An 8,669-nucleotide genomic window follows, 5' to 3' on the forward strand; every position below is an offset into this window, starting at 1 on the left:
AGTTTTTAACCCCTTGACGTCAAAAAGGTCGCTTGTCAAGCATTTTCATGGGCCCAGTTGATGGGTTGATGGTGGTCTCAATCGGCCTGAACTAGACAAGGAGTCAACCCTCAGTTCTGAGAAACTCAAGCATTCCACCCATTACCGTGGTGACCCAAGCCTCAGGGATGTTTTCTATAGGGTGGGTTTTAGTAATGGATTATCTAACTACTTTTGCAAACCGACAGCTGAGTATAGTTACAGCAAATTCGCCCCCAGTTTCAGAATCATTAGTCTTCCCAGAAAGGATAAGGAACAGCTGGCAAGTGGGAATTCCTGATTCTGAAATAACTGTCGTGACGTCAATCTCAACCAGATTTTCATACTTCTTTGGTAGGTACTGGTTTCGCTCCCAGAGTCTTTTATAAGCAAAGTTTATTCTTAGGGATGCAGGTAGACCATATGTAAGCTCCTGTTCAAATGTGCCTCTAAAATCAGAACCTGGAAATGGGACAATACAGTGATCGGTTGCCCCCACATCCAAGTCGGTGAGGGATTTGGTGAGGGAAATTATGAATTTATCCACATTTAGAGAGAAGTTTCATTTCCTTTCCATCTGTGATTATCCATCCCCCTTTAAAAATGTGATTTTCCTAAAATTTAGCATTACAAAATCTATATTTCTTTTCTTTTTTTTTTTTTTGGAGGAAGATTAGCCCTGAGCTAAATACTGCCAATCCTCCTCTTTTTGCTGAGGAAGACTGGCCCTGAGCTAACATCCATGCCCACCTTTCTCTACTTTATATGTGGGACACCTACTGCAGCATGGTGTGCCAAGCGGGCCATGTCTGCACCTGGGATCCGAACCTGCGAACCCCGGGCCGCTGAAGCAGAACATGCACCACCGGGCCAGCCCCCAGCATCTATATTTCTTACCAGTAAGTTTGATCACTAGTTCTTAAACCAGTTTTGATAACCACATGCCCTCTTGACTTGCCATACAGTCATAGGAGAATTTCCGAATGTGGCTTTATAGGATGGGCCTCCTAGTCAAGGAGAACCTGCATTCCAGTTCCTCAGAGTGGAACCAGACATGCCCAAACCAGCTGCTTCTATATATCTTTCTTGGTTGTCGCTGTACCAGATTCCCACATTTAGAGTTAACGTTAAAGGTTTCAAAACTGTGTTTTCAGGAGGTAATAGACTTGGAAAGAAAACACAATGAAAAATTCAGTTATTTATAATTATCTAATTATTAGTTGGTTTTCTTCAGACTGATTCTTTTCTTAAACTCTATGCAGTATTTTTTTTCCTTAAAGGAGAAATAGGAGCCCACAAACGTAGTTGTAATGTCTCTGTGGCCCGTCTTTTATGGCTCTCCCTGGTAAGGTGTTAAGACTGACGCTGCTGTTCAGCTTTTAAGCATATTATGTTTGCACCACTCCTCCCTGGCCTGAGCCTCATTTCCTCAATTCTCCCATCCAACATCTATGTTACCAGGCAGGGAAAAGTGGTGAAAAGGTCATTTACTTAGAAGCATAAAGAGCAATTTCACTGTCAATGCTTTACCCTGTAAGAGCCCTGATGGAAGGGCGCCCAGCCTTCTCAACTAGAAGCATCATAGAAAGCAAGCAAATCGTCAGAATCATTGAACTCCCCAAAGCTATGCTTTTCCATTCATGTTACACTATGGAATTTGGATATGCTCGTATTAAGACTTTTTCAAAACTAATGCTCATGGCTGCACACGTGATTTTCAATAGTTTTTGCACGTGATTGGCTATGTGATTCAAGACAGGCCAGTTTGACTTTCTCTGTCATGGACTGTGTAAGAGGCACAGTCAAACTAGGATGGACGGCAGTAAAAGCCAATGCCATCTGCTGACAGTGCCCTGGAGAGACGATCCAGACTGTGTGCTGCTGAGATCCTTGGGGTGGCCCTGCCTCCTGTCTCTCCCGACTTTTACTAATGAGCTGATGAAGTCTGTCTTTGATTCTGTGAATTGCCCTATTTCCTTCAAAAGCCACTCCTCTACCCCTTAAATTAGTCAGAATTGGTTTTTGTTGCTTGCAACCAATGCTCCTTAAATGATTACGAAACAAAATATAGGCCTTCATATAAGCAAACACACGGACAAAGAGAACAATTTGGTGGTTACCAGCAGATGAGGGGTGGGCAGAGGGTGAAGGAGAGCACTTATGTGGTGACAGACAAGAAATAATGTACAAATTGGGCTGGCCCCGTGGCCAAGCTGTTATGCAAGCTCCGCTTCGGTGGCCCAGGGTTTCGCAGGTTTGGATCCTGGACGCGGACACGGCACCGCTCGTCAAGCCACGCTGAGGCAGCATCCCACATCCACAACTAGAAGGACCCACAACTAAAAATATACAACTATGTACTGGGGGGCTTTGGGGAGAAAAAGGAAAAATAAAATCTAAAAAAAAACTATTAAAAAAAGAAATAATGTACAACTGAAATTTCACAATGATGTAAACTATCATGAACTCAATCAAAAAAAAAAGGAGAAAAAAATATATAGGCTTTCCATGCCTGTAAAATAGAGTAAAGGACAAAATTAGAAGTCCGTTTCTTTGATTGTCACTGCTTCTTGATTGTTATTCAATGATTTTGTGTCTAGAAGGTACAATTCAGAAAGGCAAGAAGTCTTTGCGCTTTGGTACAGAATAATTTATGCAGGAACGCTAGCTGGCTGAACCAAACAAGTTTCCAGTTTGTGCGCTATTTGTATAGTTCTGCATGCAAACTAATGTACATTCTCTATAGCAAAAATAACTTTTATGACTATTAACCTTGATTTCTGACTACATTCTATCCTTCTGGTATTTTTTCGAGGGTGGCATTTGGGAAGAGGTCTTTTTTTAAAAAAAAATTGAGATATAATTAATATTATATCTCTATTTTAAATTATACAATTTAGTGGTTTTTACTGTATTCACAAGGTTGTGCAACCATCACTACAATCTAATTCCAGAACATTCTCATCTCACTAAAGGAAATCTCATACCCACTAGGAGTCACTTCCCATTTCCCCCTCACCCCAGCCTCTGGAAACTACTAACGATTTCCGTCTCTACAGATTTGCCTCTTCTGGACATCTCATATATATGGAATCATACAATATGTGGCCTCTTGTGTCTAGCTTCTTTCACTTAGCATAATCTTTTCAAGGTTCTTCTAAGAGGTCTTCTTTAAGTATAGCTCATAATGAGGCTCTCATCAGATACAAAATCTATCTCAACAAAAACACTCTCTATGAATGTAGAGACCTACTTGGGATCTTTTTTTCCCTTAAGATCTTATGAGAGTTTATGGTTTTGCACTCTAATTTTGGCTTGTGGGTATAACAAAAGGAAAGAAGGAAGGAACTAATTCTTACTGGAAATGGTTTCCCTAAGTAAAACAACACTGAGAACCTTTTTTTTTTCTTTTGAGGAAGATTAGCCCTCAGCTAACATCTGCTGCCAATCCTCCTCTTTTTGCTGAGGAAGACTGCCCCTGAGCTAACATCCATGCCCGTCTTCCTCTACTTTATATGTGGGACCCCTGCCGCAGCATGGCTTGCCCAGCGGTGCCATGTCTGCACCCGGGATCTGAACCGGTGAACCCCGGGCCGCAGAAGCAGAACATGCGAACTTAACTGCTGCACCACTGGGCCAGCCCCACAGAGAAGCTTTGAAGCAGCACCCTGGGGTCATCCTTTTCTGCTGCCCATCTTTCTGGCTATCCCTCTTTTGCCTCATCTTACTTTATTTTTATTAGAGCATCAATCACTCCCCAACATAACATTTGTTTGTTATTGTCTTGCTCTACTAGAATGTAAGCTCCAGAAGACAGGGGATTTTTGGTTTTTTGTTGATGACTGTATCCCCAGTATGAAGAGCAATGTTTGGCCCAAACATATTTCCCTCTCCACATCCACTGCCTCTTTCCTCTCTCACCCAGTTTGTCTCAATAGCTACCCAAAAGTCCTCCCAGCCCGTAGTTTTGTTTCTCCCCAGTTCATTGTCTATATTGGATTGATAGTGTCTTTTAAAACCATTGATATATAATCATGTCACTCTCTGTTTAAAATACTTGAGTGTTCCTCACAGCTATTGGGATCAAACTCATGCTTCTCCTCCTCCCCTTCTTCCTCTTTCTTCCCTTCACGGCTCACAAGGCCTTGTGTGATTTGGCCTAGTGTCATCTTTTGCAACTCTCCTCACCCCTCCTCCACCTCACTCTGTGATGCAGATGAATTTCGTCTTTGCACATGCTGACTCTGAAGTACCTATGACACTTCCGAGTGGAGAGGTCCAGTAGGCACTTGGGTGCATGGGTCCAAAGCTCAGGTAAGAAGTCCAGACTGGTGATGGAGGGCTGGGTGTCACCGGCATACAGAGATAGTCACTGAGTCTGTGGGCAAGAGTGAATGTGTGGAGAGTTCCAAGAGGACACCTGGCAGAGTACTGAAGAATGCCAGCATTCCAGGAGGGGCCTCAACCAGGAATGCTGTCTGAAATAGCCTGACTCCTTCACGATCCAGATCAAAAGAACTAGTTTTCCCTTTTGCAGCTCATCCTTTCCCCTTCTGGTTTTTATTATTTTTTTTTAATTTTTTATTTTTTCCTTTTTCTCCCCAAAGCCCCCCAGTACATAGTTGTATATTCTTTGTTGTGGGTCCATCTAGTTGTGGCATGTGGGATGCTGCCTCAGCGTGGTTTGATGAGCAGTGCCATGTCTGCGCCCAGGATTTGAACCAACGAAACACTGGGCCGCCTGCAGCGGAGCGCGCAAACTTAACCACTCGGCCACGGGGTCGGCCCCTCTGCTTCTGGCTTCTAGTGAGGAGACAAAATCCTAAGCTCTATGTTCTGTAATTCAACACTGGCTACAAATGATTCTTCAAGGAAGCCCCAGCAGTTTAGCAAGAAACCTGAGTATTTGACAAGATGAATATGCAGCAAGCGAGTGTATCTTAGAAAGGTTTAAGAAAAAAAAGCTATGCACACCCTAGGCACTCTGACCAGGCAGCAGCACAGATCCCATCTATGGCCACAGCCTCAGCCTCGCCCCTGACATGTCACAGCCTGCGCTTGGACCTGATTCTTCCAAGAACTGCCTGGGGTGCTCTAGTGTTGTGTCTAAGGTGGCACAGGACTGTGGCAGGCCCACAAAGGCAGAGAAGGATTGGGACCGGGAGAGGGCCATTAAAACCATCTCCGCTTCTTGCTTACAGTACTCTCCTATCAAGTGGAAACCCAGCAGTTGACTTTGTTTGGAACACCAGATCTGAGGAATGTTACGAGTTATACCAGTAAAGGGTCTGCAGCTGAATCATAGGGAATTTGAACAAGATTAAATAGATCTCTTTAAAGAAAAAAAGACAGAAAGAAGATAATAAATATGTACATATAAGCTACCGTAAAGTTTACATTTATTCCGTAGCTTGTCATTACGAAGTTGAGTTTCTCGGGCTGTTCGCTATGAAGGTCAAACAGCTTTCTGGTGATTAGAAAGATTTGTTGTAATTGTCCCAAGAACTGTTGAGTTGTATCCTTGAGCTCATAAATACTTAAAATAGGAAACTGCATTTGTTAAAATGATATTTGTTTACCTAAAGTTATAAACTATTGATTTTTACCCCCCAAACTTGAGATCATTAGCTTCACCAACTTTATTTTGTAGCTTCTCTTGACTCTAATTGGAGCCTGAATTTATTGTTTTTTTCAGTCAGAAAGTGCCTTGACCTTCTGTCTGGACTTCTTCCTACAGGCTTGTATTTTAATAAGCCTGGTGACTCTAACATTCATTTCTGAGAAGCATAGCAAATGTCAGTTTTTCTCTATCACTTGCCTGAGAGATGTGCCTTTTCCACAGTGTGCAGCCATCAGGTGGGTCCTGAGCAGAAATCCTGACACGGCTTTGTCCTCAGCACGTGCATTTTTCTGATGACTGGGAGAGTTGGAAGGAGACCTGGAGATCACCGAAGGCAGTCTCTGATTTACGGATAAAGAAACTGACGACTAGAAAGCTTCATTGTCTGTGCTCACCCAACAGGTTAGAGGCAGAACCAGGACTAGAATCAAGGCTTCCTGCTTTTCCTACATTGCTTCTCCCCACCCCACCCCCACCCAATTTGTTGTTGTTGTTGTTACTGTGGTAGATTTTTACCACTTTAGCCATTTTTAAGTGTACAGTTCAGTGGCATTAAGTATATTCACGTCGTTGTGCAACCATCGCCACTATCCATCTCCAGAACTTCTTCATCATCTCAGACTAAAACCCTGTGCCCTTGAACAAGAGCTCCGCATCCTCCCCTCAGGCTAGCTCCTGCTGAGCACTGTTCTATTTTCTGACTATCTGTATGTATTTGACTGTTCTAGGTACCTCATATAAGTGGAATCATACAGTATTTGTCCCTTTGTGTCTCACTGATTTCACCTAGCATACTGTCTTTAAGGTTCATCCATGTTACAGCATGTATCAGAATTTCATTCCTTTTTAAGGCCAAATAACATTTCCTTGTATGGCTATACCACACTTTGTCTATCCCTTCATCCATTGATAGACGTTTGGGTTGTTTCCATCTTTCACCTTTTGTGAGTAATGCTGCTATGAGGCAAACCTTTGTTCAAGTCCCTTCTTTCAATTCTTTTGGGTCTATACCCAGAAGTAGAGTTGCTGGATCATATGATAATTCTCATATGAGTGAGGATCTCAAGAGATTAATATGGTGTTGCTAAACTTTATAACTAACGACAGCATAGAATTTTCTTCACTCTTTATTTGCACATATAAATCTATTGTACGTAAAGGGCATCGCCCTTAAAGATTTTTCTTATTTTAAGTGCACTTAAACTTATGCCAATTCTTTCTTGTGCCCATCCTAAATAGTATCCCATTTTTAAGAACATGGTCGGCCTAGGATATTTTTATGATATGATGCTGAGCTACTCAACTATTAAACAGAAAAGGTTATTGGGCCTGGGAAGTGCCTAGTCATATTGGCCAGGAAAGGGACTCTCCTCCTTGGCTCCAAAGCCCTACAGCAGGGATAGAGATGCAAGATCAGTGCTTTCTGAATCTGGCACTAAGGAAGGTGAAGGAGATGGGCAGGATCATAAGGTTAAAGTGAGGCTGAAGCACAGGAAAAAAGAGTGAATCCTGGAAAGAAAAAGAATTGCCAAGAGAAATGGGCCCAGAGAATAGAAAGAAAGCACCCACTCAGGGTCAGAATTCCTTCTGAGATATCCCCTAAAAAATTATCTTCTAGCTTCTGAAAAGGAGAGCTCACTGCTTTGCAAGGCTGTGCATTCCAACATTAGATAGCTCTAACTTTTTAAATTTTCTTTAAAATAATTTAATATCCAACAATAAACGATGTATTAAATAGTAAATAATGGTGTAGCCATAGAATGGAATATTATTCAGCCAACATAAAGGATGCTGCTGTAAGAGAGTGTAGAAACAATACTTAGTGATATAGGAAAATGCTTATAATACATTGTCATATGTACGTCAAGTCCCTCCTTGTGGGGGGAGTGTGTGTGTGTGTCTGTATGTCTACCCCATTCTCATTTTTAGTTTCACTTTATTGCGACCCACTTGGGGAAGAAGGCAGACAAACCAGGAGATTCCCAGGTTGGGTTTGCTTCCCAGGAGAATCCGCTCAGCTCTAGAGAGTTCCAGAAAGTTCCCAACTTCCCCTGCCCAGAATCTCCTTCCACAAATCCTTTTACCCTCTCTGCTGACCAAATGGTGGACCCCTGCTGGGTAGTGAATGCCAAGACTCTGATAAAACGTCCTTAATAGGCATTGAAGAGAATAGCAAAATGCTTGTGGTTACCGTTTGCCCTAAAGAGGCCCATGCTCTCCAGGTGTGGGAGATAAGGCCTGGGAAGGCCCAGAAGCATCCGAAGAGCAGAGACAGGGAAGTCACTCAGGGCTCAAGAGCTTCCCACTCCAGCTTCTATGGCCCTTTGTTCTGTTGCTCAATGTCTGTGTGAGTTCCAGGCAGTGAGAGTCCGGTCTGCACGCAGCCAGACGAGCTCTTTGTATTTCTAACCCTCACTTGAGGTTCTCAGAACTCACACAGAACTCCCTCAGAAAATACCACTGCAGTTTCAGTGTGTTTTAAAATATCAAACAACCCAAAACCTTTATGTTAAGCATAATAAAATATAATGAGCTGACTTCTCAGCACAAATAGATTAGACCAAATAATATCAAATAAAGAAAAAACGAAAGAAAAAACTTTTGAGATACTGAAAAAGTTTTGTGGTATAATTTCTCAAATTGACAATTCTATTTTAGTTTTTCAACCTGATTAAAAAGAATTTGGAACAGACTCCCACATTAACTTTACTTTATGGCTCACTATATAATAAAGAGTCCCAATATTTTGAATCATTATGCTCTCCATTTTGGGAAGGGAAGTGGAGGAGAACAAAATATTGCCGAAACCAACCCTCTTAAAACAAAGATTTGGCTCACTTTCTGTCTTGTCCTTTTATTTTATTGTTTATTTATTTTTTGAGGAAGATTAGCCCTGAGCTAACATCTGCTGCCAATCCTTCACTTTTTGCTGAGGAAGACTGGCCCTGAGCTAACATCCGTGCCCATCTTCCTCTACTTTATATGTGGGACGCCTGTCACAGCATGGCTTGCCAAGCAGTGCCTTGTCCGC

General features: G+C 42.3%; 1 long non-coding RNA gene across 1 annotated transcript; it reads left to right on the forward strand.

Moving 5' to 3' along the window:
• The first annotated feature begins 686 nt into the window (after positions 1-686).
• Positions 687-8,236, forward strand: LOC138921257 (uncharacterized). Its single transcript, XR_011433691.1, has 2 exons — positions 687-917; positions 5,861-8,236. It is a non-coding gene; the product is annotated as an uncharacterized lncRNA (long non-coding RNA).
• Positions 8,237-8,669: the final 433 nt, after the last annotated feature.

The sequence above is a fragment of the Equus caballus genome, chromosome 28 (assembly GCF_041296265.1).
Source record: "Equus caballus isolate H_3958 breed thoroughbred chromosome 28, TB-T2T, whole genome shotgun sequence".
Classification (NCBI taxonomy): domain Eukaryota; kingdom Metazoa; phylum Chordata; class Mammalia; order Perissodactyla; family Equidae; genus Equus; species Equus caballus.